The sequence below is a fragment of the Equus quagga genome, chromosome 6, assembly GCF_021613505.1.
Source record: "Equus quagga isolate Etosha38 chromosome 6, UCLA_HA_Equagga_1.0, whole genome shotgun sequence".
In the NCBI taxonomy this organism is placed as follows: domain Eukaryota; kingdom Metazoa; phylum Chordata; class Mammalia; order Perissodactyla; family Equidae; genus Equus; species Equus quagga.
The window spans coordinates 51,401,807-51,415,281 of NC_060272.1; the positions used below are offsets into that span (position 1 = coordinate 51,401,807).

Sequence of the window (13,475 nt, forward strand, 5' to 3'; positions counted from 1 at the left end):
TGCTAAAGTTCCATTGCATTTCATTAGTTTCCATTTCATTCTTTCTAAAAGAAAGAAAACACTCTTCTGCTTCAGCCTTTGAATTGCATTTGTTTGATGGAGTGCCCTTCAATGTCATCAATGCCTTTGCGTGACTGTTAGAACTCTGGTTGATATCTCTTTAGAGGCAGGAGTCTATCTCTCTGCTTAGTTTTATTCCAAAGCACAGAGAAAATATGGGACTTAGACAGAACTTGATAATGATGAAGTTCATGACTGGCAGTGTAATTTCAGTAAAAATTTCATAAAAGAACTTCTTAAACATCAATATAATATTGATAGTTTATGTAGACAATAATTAATAAATAACTACTATTGTAATTGTATATACGACATAGAGCAGTATCCATTAATGGTTGAGCTAATATTACATGCAATCCTTTAAAGTTTTCTGGAACTACCTTTTAAACTCATATAAAACTAGCAACTTATAAGACTGACGTAATTGCTAGAGAACTCTGATGCCACATTAGTGAGTTTCTATAAGAATACTTGTATATCTGGTCAGTGTTTTCTGTTACACTTCTAGTAACAGGAAGTCATCTTCCATATGAGAAAGTAGATTTTTAAACAGAGCTAACTTGTATAATAAGTGACATTCTTAATACCCACTTTCTGTTGAAACCGTGTATTAGGTGTTTTTATACAAGTTCTTGTCATATTCATGTTATATATTCTCAAACCACTGAGAATAAAGTCAGCGAATTTATTTTAAGATCTTTCCTGTATCCTATGTTAATTTTATTCCATTGGGGATCATCTCTTTTAATATGTCTACTTATTTATTTTTCACTTTATTTACTCATTTATGTTAAATATTTGGTAGTGTTAAAAACTGAATACTTGGAGAGACTCAGTAAAAATTATTTATTGAAAGGGACAATTTTTACTGAAGTAAATGAGACAAAATTAAAAATTGGTAAAAATATGATTTATAATAATTTAATATCAACATAATGAACACAAGACAAATTTAACAATCCAAAAAATAAAGTTAATAAGTAAAGCAGAATATGCAAAAATAGAGAACAAAAAGTATGAAATGTATATGTAAAGCAGAGATTCAATCCATGAATTGATATGATTTATAGAAGCATTGAATGTAAAACAGAGGTGATAAAACTGAAAAACATCTAATAACAGAGAAATTATAGAATAAAATTTCCCAGATGCGACATGACTCATGAGGCTTCAAATGGAAAGGCCACACTGGGCACTGTACAGGCTGAAGGTACCCACATACCCAGATTACAACACGACATAGATCTCTAAGCAAATCAAGAATGACGTTCATTTTTCAGAGAGAAAAAAAGTGAAAAGAATCTGATTAACATGAAGATTCTCACATGCAACACCTGATTCCAGACAACCATGCAGCGATATCGTTAAAGGTCAAAAGATTTTGAATGGAGTTTTGTATACACAGCCAAACTGGTTTCAATGTTGGAGAGTAAAAAAAATTCAACCCAGTGGCTTTCCCTAGGAGATTACTCCATATTTCCCTACAGCCAAAGGAAAGAGGATTTAATTCAAGATTTAGAAATGTGAAATGTAAGAAATAATATTGCCCAAATATATCATTAATAGAGTTAATTCTAGATTAATATTGATTCATGAGGTAAAATAATTGATGACAATCTAGATTTAAAAGTCAAGATGCTTGCAACAAAGGCAATGGTTAAGAGAGAACAGAACCTTCTTGTCTTTTTTATGGGGAGGATAGAGGCCACGACTAACAACCTGCTTTGACAGGAAAAAAAGTGAAATCTTCAAATGTGTTTAGATATATAATGGTAAACATCAGAGGGATATAATAAGAAAGTATAACACAAAGTAAAAAAAAAGAAAGGAGATTTTGATAGTAATTGTTTTTTCTTAAGTATTTCTTAGAGTGTCTTTAATGAGGATTTGTTGGTGACAGTCTCTGCCAATAGTGAAGCAGTCTTTGCTTATCTGAAAATATGTACATTTCATCTACTTTTTTTTTTTTTTTAAGCAGCTGCAGTGTTTATTCAAGACACGATAGTCGGGGTTATCTGGTCGTGTTCCCTTCTCCCTTGAGAGGGTGCATCTTGACAAGTGATCCAGTAGAAATCTTATAAACTCTCATAAATTCATAAAAACCATTTCCGTCGTCTAGTCCCCAGTCAGGCATGCCCTGAGACGACTGGCTTGGAGCGCCCTCTGGTGGCAGCGTGGAAAACCACAGTCTGAGGCCTGCCGGGAGCTTGCAGACACACGGGGGTGCCCAGAACTGCCCATGCCACTTGGCCTTTTGTCTTGAATGACTGACTCTTGGCAGATGGTCCAGCCCTTGGAGATGGCCCAGTTGCTCCTCAAGAAGGTTCAGTTGCCGATCTGAGGATGACTCGTTTTGCTGGGAGGTTTCCAGGCCCTTCTGCCCGTCTCTTGGAAACGGAGATGGGCCTTTAGACTACGGTGGAGAATAAGATGCTTTGTCTCTTGCTGTTCAGGGTGGAGATGGCCTCCAGCTCCGGAAGGTAGAGAAGCATCTGGACCTGGGACATGAGCTCGAGGGACTAGCTGTCGGTAATGGAGGTGGGCTGGCTGCAGTTGGCAGGGAGTTTGCTCTCTTTTCTGAGCAGCCTGGGGCTGGAGACCATTGCGACATCTTATTCACCGTCTCCTCTTCTGCCTCCCTAGGTTCAGAAGGAAGAGAAAAGTCAGCAGCTTGGCCTCTCGGAGCGACAGCAGCAAGTTCAGCAGGCAGCTCTCCTTTGCAACTGGGTCTGAAAGAGCGATGCCCTCGGGGAACTTAGGTTGGAACTCAAGGATGAAGAGGGGCTCCCGCAGCTCGTGGAAGCAGAACTTCGGCATCCCTGCGATGGCGTTGATGTCCCTCTCCCTCATCATCACCGACACATCCTTGTTACTGACGTCAAAGTTTCCCGTCAGCGCCTGGGTGTTCGTGGTCACTCCGGACACGCCTTAGATGCTCACTTCCTCCACGCCCGGGTGCTCAGTCTCCTCCACGTGCTGGTGCATCATGGGCACCTTGGATCTCTCACTCTTGGTGAACGCGGCAATCCCGACTCTGAAGACCCCCGTCTGTTTCCAGGAAGGCATTCTTTTCAAGCTCAACTTTCTTCTGGTGAGCTTGAGCGAGAGTTTCACTTCAATCCCATTCACGGAGATAACAGTCCTCCGACAGTCTCTGTCCTGCAGGGCCTGGGGATCCAGCTGGATCTGGCTCTTCCCCATGATCCCGTCTGTGCTCTTGCGGTCCTTCTTGGTCATCTTCGTTTTGTTGTAACACTTTTTGTAACACAGTAACCTCAAGGTCTAGGAGTCTTCTAGATCGATCTCAAACTTGCCTTTCCAGTTTGGCTCAGCTGTGTCTCTATAGAAGCACGTCTTTGCTTTATTCACAAAATACCCAAAGGATATAAATATATATTTGCAACATAGTATCTAAGGAACAACAATTCCAGTTTGACATTTCTCTCAAGACTTTGAAGATAGCATCCTATTGTCTTTGTTATTGTTGCTATAAAGAAGTTTGTTTTCATTATTTTGTAGGTTACCAATTTTTTTCTTTTTCCTGGCTTAACTTCTCTACTTTTTCCCTCTTTTTTTAGGTACTGTAGTTTCACTAGACTATCTCTGCATAAAGACTTGTTTTAATCATCCTGCTTGAACTAATTTGTTTTCTTAATCCAAGACTTGCATCAAATCTGAAAAATTCTTAGCATTATCCCCTCAAGTAGCCCCTTCCCCAGTTCTTTCATTGATTCCCTTTGATCCCCTTGGAAAAGACAGAATTAGTCTTTTCACTCTGTATTGCATATTTTTTTATCTTCTGTTTCAGATCTTTTTTTTTTTGTCTCTTATTCTGTATTTTGGGTAACTTCATTTTGTGAATTCCCTATAGAGTTTTTAAAACATTCACTGAGCTTTAAGTTCAATAATTATGTTTTAAAATATAGACATCCTTGTTTGTTCTTATTCAGATATTTATGGTTAATTTTTATTCCGATGTATGACTCTTCTAATGTGAAATATTTCATACCTACAAAAATTTCCATGGAACCATAGGAATCTTGACCCATACCTCATGTTGCATAATAATATCTATTCCAGATGGGTTGCAGACAAAAATATGAAAAGTAAGAGAATAAACCTTTTAGAAGAAAACAAGAGAATATCAAATAACCTTATAGTACGCAAAATTTCCTTGAACAGCACACAAAATTCTCTTCTTAATAGTCAACTAATTGGATGATATTAAAATTAGAACATCTGTCTAGTCAGAGTGGGAGAAGATTACATAATGAACTATTGCAAATCACTAGAAAAGGATGCAGGACAATAGAAAACACTAACGAGCATTTCTCTAAAGAGGATGCCCAAGTGATCTATAAAGATGTACTCAACTTTGTCATTCCTCGGGAAGATATGTATGCATGTATTTTCTTTTTAAATAAGGATTTTATTTCTAGGTAGGATTGAGTAGTTCATTGCAAGTCAATGCTACCATGAAAATTACTAGAAAAGATAGATAAATCAAAGAATTCTTATTTTGGAAGACATCAGAAAGCTATGGAAAAATGGAGGACAAGAAATTAAAATTTCAGTGAGGGAAAAATCTTTCAGAATTAGGCTAAAAATTGGCACCTGCCTTTTAGTAGAAGAAATGACCAATTTCATATGTAGGCAGGAGGCTGAACATCCAGGTGGGTCCTAGGCAGGAAGCAAAACTGGAACAGAAAGAAATCAGCAGTGCTTTACGTAGTTCCATGAACAAACATTCTGTTCTTCAAGAGATTTGCCAATATCAGAGCTGCTCTGGGCAGAATGCTAGAGCTAAACTAAAAACATGTTGAAAGAAGAGAGGAAAGGTTTAGAGTGTGTGAGTGCTGAGGAGCTTCAAAGTTCTCAATTGCAAACTGTAGAAGTCTGAGCCCTAGAAATAGGAGAGAGCCAGATGTCAACCCAATGTTATCAAAACTTAAATTCAGGGGCAGCCCAGCGGTGTAGTTGTTAAGTTTGTGCACTCCCCTCTGGTGGCCTGGTTGCCAGGTACGGATCCCAGGCGTGGACCTACACATCGCTTGTCAAGCCATGTTATGGCTGCAACCCACATGCAAAATAGAGGAAGGTTGGCACAGATGTTAGCTCAGCAACTATCTTCCTCAAGCAAAAAGAGGAAGATTGGCAACAGATTTTAGCTCAGGGCCAGCCTTCCTCACCAAAAAAAAAAAAAAACAAAGAAAAGAAAAATATCTTAAATTCAGCTTTAACCTACATTACTTCCTGATTGGATTAAGGTGATCAACCACTCATTCTATCTGCCTAAAAAAGGAAATGGTGGACTCTCTCTGAAGAAAAACCACTGGAGCCCTCATGATCCATTTAATAACAGTGTCTATGACTCATTAAAAACTTTGTAGTCATATAAATATACAGGACCATATGATCAACATCCAAAAGAGAGAAAAAATATTTAGGAGACAATAGAAGTAGACCCAAGGTGACCAAAATATTACAAGTAGCTGGGGCCGGCCTGGTGGTGGCATAGCAGTCAAGTGCACACGTCCCGCTTCTGCGGCCCAGGGTTGCCTGTTTGGATCCTGGGTTCGGACATGGCACAACTTGGCAAGCCATGCTGTGATAGGTGTCCCACATATAAAGTAGAGGAAGATGGGCATGAATGTTAGCTCAGGGCCAGTCTTCCTCAAAATAAAATAAAATAAAATATTACAAGTAACAAAAAAGGGCTTTAAAATATCTATGATTAATAGATCCAAAAAGGATAAACAGAAAGATGGAGAATGTTAATGAAAGACAGACTATTTCAACAAAGACATAAAACTTTAAAATATAAAACATAGACATACGTACCCATAACTCAACTCAAGAAGTAGAATATTATTAGTACATAAGAACCCCTTGTGGCTTCTTCCCAGGTTGCATCACCCTCCCCCGACAGATGTAATCATCCTCAGGTTTTGTCCTAATCATTACCTTCTTTTTACCTTCCACAAATTTATCTCTAAATACTACAATAGTTAACTTTGCCTATTTCTGGGCTATATATAAATAGGACAACTTTCCTCTAACTTTCTTCCATTGTTTAAAATTTTGATTTTGAAGTCAACTTTATTGAGGTATATAGTTAGTATTTATTAATTTTCATTGCTGAATAGTTTCATTGAATTAAAATACCACACTTTATGTACATGTTTCCTTTGTGACACCTATTTGGGTTGTTTCCAATATTTATTTTTCAAATAATGCTGCTATTAATATTTTTGTACATATCTCCTGGGGCATATTATAAGAGTTTCTCTAGGGAATATATTAAAAAAGCAGAACTATGGGTCAATGTTATGCAAATGCTCAACTTTTTTAACAAATCCCAAAATGTCTTTCAAATTGCTTGTACCAACTTTTATTCCTCATAGCAGTGAATTAAAAGTTCCATTTAACTGGGAACAAAAGTAAGAATTGCCCAATTTCTTTTATTTATCCTGATATCGTGGATATAAATGGTATCTTATTGTGGTTCTAATATTTCCTTTTCTGATTACTAAAGAGTTGAAAGATTGCTTCACAGATTGAGTTTTTTGTTTGTTTCCTCTTTCACAAAATTCTGGTACATATCTTTCACATACTTTTTCTATGTGTTTGCTTTTCTTTTGTCTTTGAGTTTTTTACATGTATATGTGTATATTGTTTAGTAACCATTTTTTTCAGTATATATTCTCCCAGCTTTTTATGATCCTTTGCTGACAAAAAAGACATTCTCTTTCACAGCTTTAAAGTTGTACTTCCACCTGGAATTAACATTCTTTGTATGGTGCAAGGATAGGAGCCCAATGCAAATTTTTCATGCGCACAAACAATTATCACAGCATCACTTAACCCTTTGTAATAGACACACAACGCCCAGAGATTCAGGGACCAAATTTACACGTCTGTGTTATTTGGTTTGACACTTTCTACTTGGTTCATTTGTCTATACTTGTACCAATGCCAATAGATGTTAATAACTATACGTTTATATTAAATTTTGATCTCTGGCAAGGCATGCCCTCTCCTTTTTCTACTCTGTCAAGAGTCTCTTATTTTTTTAGCTGTTTGCTCTTTCATTTATGTTTAAAATTTTTTTTTTCTTAAGATTGGCACCTGAGCTAACAACTGTTGCCAATCTTCTTTTTTTTTTTCCTTTTCTGCTTTATCTCCCTAAATCCCCCTGGTACACAATTGTATATCTTAGTTGCCGGTCCTTCTTGTTCTGGTTTGTAGGACGCTGCCCCAGCATGGCCTGATGAGCCGTGCCATGTCCCTGCCCAGGATCCAAACCACCGAAACCCTGGGCCGCAGAAGCGGAGCCACTTCACTCGGTCACTGGGCTGGCCCTTCATTTATATTTTAAAAGCATCTTATCAAGTTCTAAAAAATCCTTTTTGCATTTTATTATTATTATTACTAGTATTGTGCAGATATCCTATTTATCTCTAGTAAAGTTTTTGGTCTCAAACTCTAATTTTTCTAATTTTAATAAAGCCACAACAGCTTTTTATTGCTATATCCTTTCTATCTTTTAATATCCTTTTTGTTTTATGTGTTTTTATAAGCAAAACAAAGCTGAATTGACTTGATGATATTCAGTCTTCCTATAAAAAACACAACGTATCTTGACATTTACTTATGAAAAGTTTTCTTACTATCTTTCAATACATTTTTCCAATTCTGCATAAAATATTATACACTTTTAAAATCATTATCTATATATATAGTTTTGTATTTTATTTATTTATTTATTTTTTTTTTGAGGAAAATTAGCCCTGAACTAACATCCTTGGCCAATCCTTTTAGCTGAGCAAGACTGGCACTGAGCTAACATCCATGTTCATCTTCCTCTACGTTGTATATGGATGCCTGCCAAAGCATGGCTTGATAAGTGGTGTGTCAGTCCACACCCGGGACCTGAAACAGCTAAGCTCAGGCTGCGGAAGCAGAGTATGCAAGCTTAACCACTATGCCACTGGGCTGGCCTCTGTATTTTATATTTTTTAACTTATATTTTCTAACTGCTGCAGATGTTTATAAATGCAGTTTAATCAACTTTGGTATCTTGATAATTAAAAGTCCAGTGACCTTACTACTCTCTGTTATTAATTCATTTAATTTATATTTGGTCCTTTTTTGGTGTATTTTATTAATACAATTGTATCATCTGAAAAAAAGATATTTGAATTTCTTCCATTTCAATTCCTCAGGCCATTTCATAATTTCAAGGAACCAGATGCTAAAGTCAGATGCAAAAATACTGAAGACCTCTGAGTAAGACAAGTTGGCTATTCAAATGATTGAGAAAAGATTAGACAGTAATTGGTGTTAAAAATCTTAGTTGTTCATATAGAAAGGATAAACTTAAGTTTTCCCCTAACTATAATGTAACTAAATAAAACCATGTTTATAAAAGTTTTAATAAAATAAAGGAGAATATTTTTATAAAAATATAATTGAGAATACTTTTCTCCATCAAGATAATTCTCAGTATTCTAGATTGTACTATAATGTCAGATTTCTGTATGAAAAACAGCACTCACTGTAAATAACATTTAAGTATGAGATATAAAGTGAGGAAGATTTCTAATAATGCAAGAGATATATCAAGAACACAAAATAGTTTCTACTGATTAATAAAAATAAGTCAATAATCTTATAGGACAAAAACTGGGAAAAAAGATATGAAGAATCAATGTTAAAAATAGTATACAAAATAAAGGTATATTTATTAAGGTTGTACAAATTCACTAGTAAGTAAAACTGGAATTTCTTAATGAAATATGACTGTTAACCTATCAGACTAGCAAATATTAAAATTATATATTAAACTAGTTTTAGAAAGAGTATGGGAAATGGGGTGTCATACAAAATTGGTTACAGTGTACATTGTTACAACTTTTGAAGTTATATTACTATATCCATCTAAATGCAACAGGGCATGTCATTTGAGATAGCTCTTCCACTTCTTTTCATCTATCCTACCGAAATATCCACATGCACAAAAGATGCATGTACTAATAGGTTTATTGCAGCACCAAGTGATATTAAATAGTGTCTCCATGCTATTTAATACTATGCAGCCATTGCAATATAATCAGGTGGATTTATGGATATTTATATTAATTATCTCTAAGGTATAATTTCAAAAATATATCAAGATACATTTCATATCCACTCAGTGGAACACGACTCAGTAATAAAAAAGAATGAACTATTGATGTTCACCACAACATGGATGAATCTTAAAACAAGTAGCTGAGTGAAAGAAGCCAGGCAAAAAAAAAAAAGCAAAAGAGCACATACAGAATCATTCATTTATATAAACGTCCAGAAATGTTATTCTGTAATGAAGAAAGTAGAACAGTAGTTCTGTGGGGAAGTGGGTAGAGGAAGAGATTACAAAGGGACACAAGGAAACTTTCGAGGCTGATCAAATGTTCCTTTCCTTGATTGTGGTGTGTACATATGTTAAGACTGATCAAATTATGCTCTCTAACTGTGTGTGACTTAGTTTATGTCAATTATACCTCAGTAAGATCAGAAAACACATTGAGAAACCTAACACTTCAGGATGTTTAGATTTAGGTCTTTACCTGGTTCTATTCCAGGAGAAGACTCTTTGTCCCTTAGGAGGCACATAGCAAGAACTCTGCTGTGTTTGGAAACTTTGATCATGCACCTTATGCAGCCTACAGTTAATCAAAACTATAGCTGACACGTGAAAGATCTGACCTTACGTGATAAAACACATGTAGTCAGATGTTGGTGGTAGGAGAATTATTTATTGAGATATATGGCTCACTCAGCCACACAAGATAGGTGAGCATCTATCATTGTAGGAGAGCAGGAATGGGGTCTTAACTGAGTACCACGAACTCTTAACTGGAAGAGGTGATGTCAGTAGTCCTGTGTTCAGCTTGAGTGAATATGGTCAGATTATAAAAAAGCTCCAAAAGTCACATCAGAAAAATAATTGAATTTGTTTTACTTGATGAGGCCCCTGAGTTTCCTAGATTTTTTGACTAGCTATAGATCCTATCTTTCCAATACTATTGGTGTTCAACCTTTTCTGTGGCTTTCAAACTTTCAGAGTAATAGACTCTTTAATCAAGCAAAATATCACTCAAAACATTTACCTCAATCACTGTCTTTACCATTGATAACAGTAGAATCTTATGACCGTATATTTGTTTTAGAAGGTTGCATTTTGATCCTTATAATAAATAAGAATAACCAGAGAATAATGGCTACGCAGGGCCATACAGGGTTTGTGGATTTTTATTGGTGGTATGTCAACCTCAGCATGCATTTCCATATCTTGCTTGAATTGCAGAGTTTTCAGAAATCTGATTTGTACAGATAAGTAGTTTCAAATTTTTTTTATCAGTGCCCATTGAAAACTGAATATACTCTTCAATTAAACTGATCTAGATGCTTGAGAGGATAGTAACACATGTCTGCCTGTAAGTTAAATCACTAATAATCCCTAACAACTGAATTCATTCCTTACCAAAAAAGTCAGGCAAAAAGTGTCCAAAATTTACAGTCATCGCTAAAATTACCTAATATGAAAGTGACACAATTCCAGGTGCTGGACATTTACTTGTTATTGTACATCTTCTACTCTGTGGCAAGCATACATAAAGCAGACACGCCCAAGACTTGCCTGACACATCAGCACAGTGCACACATGTTGTAGCAGTGTTTTTACTTGTGTAATTTTGTGTGTTCAGACAGGCAAAAGCCTGAATCAAATTAGGAGGAAAAAGAAGCTGAATCAGAACAGAGTGAGAAACTCAATAACCAGAGAAGCAACAAGTTCAAATAGACTAATCACTCTTGCAGAAACGTTGTGGTAGACAGAATTCTAAGATGACCACACAGTGATCTATGACGTTGTATGACCCTGTCCCCTTTGAGTGTACGTGGAAACTTTCAATTACTTTTAACCAAGAGAGCATGGCAAAAGCACTGGGCTACGACTGCCATGATTACGTTACATCATATGGCAAAGGTGAAGGAATTTTGCAGATATAATGAAGGTCCCTTATTAGTTGACTTTAACTTAATTAGAAGGGAGATTAGTCTTGGTGGGTCTGACTGAATCAGGTGAAACCTTTAATAGAGGGTGGCGAGATCAGAGATAGAAATCAGCCTCTCCTGCCATCTTGAAGAAACACCTTGAGATGCACAGTGGCAAGGACTGAATTATACAAACAAGCACTTGGGCCTGGAAGGGGATCTTGAGGCTCAAATGAGACCCTAGACCCTCTCAGCACCTTGAAAATTCCAAGAGCAGAAGGCCCAGCTAAGCTGTGCCCAGACTCCGGGCCTATGAAAGTTGTATGATAAGAAACATGTACTGTTGAAATTGCTAAATGTGTGATAATTTGTTATCCAACAATAGAAAGAAAATGTATATTGACGTTGACATTGTTAAATGAATTTATAGATATTGATATATATATCAAGATATAGACTAATGCCAAAAAGTGCTTCATTTTTGTAAAAAGAATAATAGTTTATGTTTATGTATATATCCATATAAATATAATACAGCAATCCCCAAACATATTGCTAGGAGTGAAGAATAAAAAATTCAAATTTATAGAATGCAGGATTATGTTATTGGAAGATTACTAAAATGATCAGAATAAGCCTCCTTTGGAGGATGATAGCCAATGTCAATTGTGATATATTTAATGCATATTACTGAGGAGTGCTTCTTTTTTTTTACAGGGTTTCAATAAAAGTAATATATGTAAATAACATTAATATTGTAAATAATGAAAAATAATAAAAGTAATATTTGATATTTACAGCTTACTCTATGTCTGTATTCTTCTAAATTCTCTTTTTGTCATTCCTTCCCTCTCTCTCTCCCATACACACACATACACATACCCACGCTAATTTAATGTTCAGATAAGAAAGTATGAGGGGCCGGCCCGTGGCCGAGTGGTTAAGTTCACGCGCTCTGCTTGGGCGGCCCAGGGTTTCACTGGTTCGGATCCTGGGCACGGACGTGGCACCGCTCATCAAGCCACGTTGAGGTGGCGTCCCACATGCCTCAACTAGAAGGACCCACAACTAAAATATACAACTATGTACTGGGGGCATTTGGGGAGAAAAAAAGCAGACAAAAAAAAAGATTGGCAACAGTCATTAGCTCAGATGCCAATCTTTAAAAACAAAAAAGAAAGCATGAGAAAATTGTTATTATTATTATTATTATCTCCTTTTTTTCAGTCACAGAGCTGAGCTGCAGATATTTGGGAAAATTGCCTGAGATCACAGAATGTGGCATAGCTGCGATTGAAAGCCAAGCAGTCTGGCTCCAAAGAAAAACATACCCTTGTAATTAATATAATACTATTTTTACCTTCTGAATAAACATTTAACATGTTGAAGAATTTGAAAGTTAATCGTGCTGCAACACAAGGTGAACAAAATCATTTTAGTGTAAAATTACATGTAGCTCGAAAGTGACTGATTTTCTTGACTCCCTTTAAATTTACACCAAATGTAAAAGGTCTTCTCACCCAGTGTTGTCTCTGCCTTCAAACATAGAAAATACAGAATTAAAACTTGACTGCAAGGAAAGAAGAACAGGGAACAGATCCATTGTTGGCATAACACTTGATCTACACCTAATTTTATGGGTAAAATAAGAGTTTTAAAAATTTTTCATTGTCTCCCCAAAACCTTGTTTCTCCAAAGAGCAGCCCCCTTGATAAACATTTTTCAACAGAAATTAGTGTATGCTGAAAGCCAGCAAAAGAAAGTATTAAAACAGCCTTGTGCTCCTCCAATAAAATGCTATTTTTTTAGCCTTTTCCCTACCTTGTGGGGACACATTTGAAACTGAATGGCATAAAATACCAAATGTTACAGTGATGAATGCAGAGAGTGAGAGAGAGAGAGATTAAAATGATCTCTTATAAGATCATTTAGAAGATCTTGTAGGACAAGAGAGCATTTGTGTCTTGTCACACAAGAGATGAGAGAAAGACATAAAATTGGTCTCTTAAGTTCTCACTCTATTCCATTCCAGTGCTTGTATCGTAAGTCTGTCCATTTTGCTGGCAACAACTGAAGAAATTTCTGGATACAATTTTCACAGAGAACATGATAGGTTTTCGAAAAAATTGCATGATATGATAGATTCTGATTTTTTTTCTTGATTGTCTTCATTATTTCTTATGTGCTTAATCATAGCCTTTATTGAATTGGTATTTTTCCTTTCATACATGTCTGCTAATATAGGTTTTAAGCATCAGTTCTCTTAAATTATTTCCTAAATGAATGTAATCACATAGTGGAAAATAATTAAATCTAAAATAACAATTTAGGAATAGTAAGGAACCTCAGAGAACAGGATTAATTAACTCTTTCCT

At 35.9% G+C, this 13,475-nt stretch overlaps 1 pseudogene; it reads right to left on the minus strand.

The window, feature by feature from the left end:
* Window positions 1-2,468: 2,468 nt before the first annotated feature.
* On the minus strand, window positions 2,469-4,109 carry LOC124240726 (breakpoint cluster region protein-like; annotated as a pseudogene).
* Window positions 4,110-13,475: the final 9,366 nt, after the last annotated feature.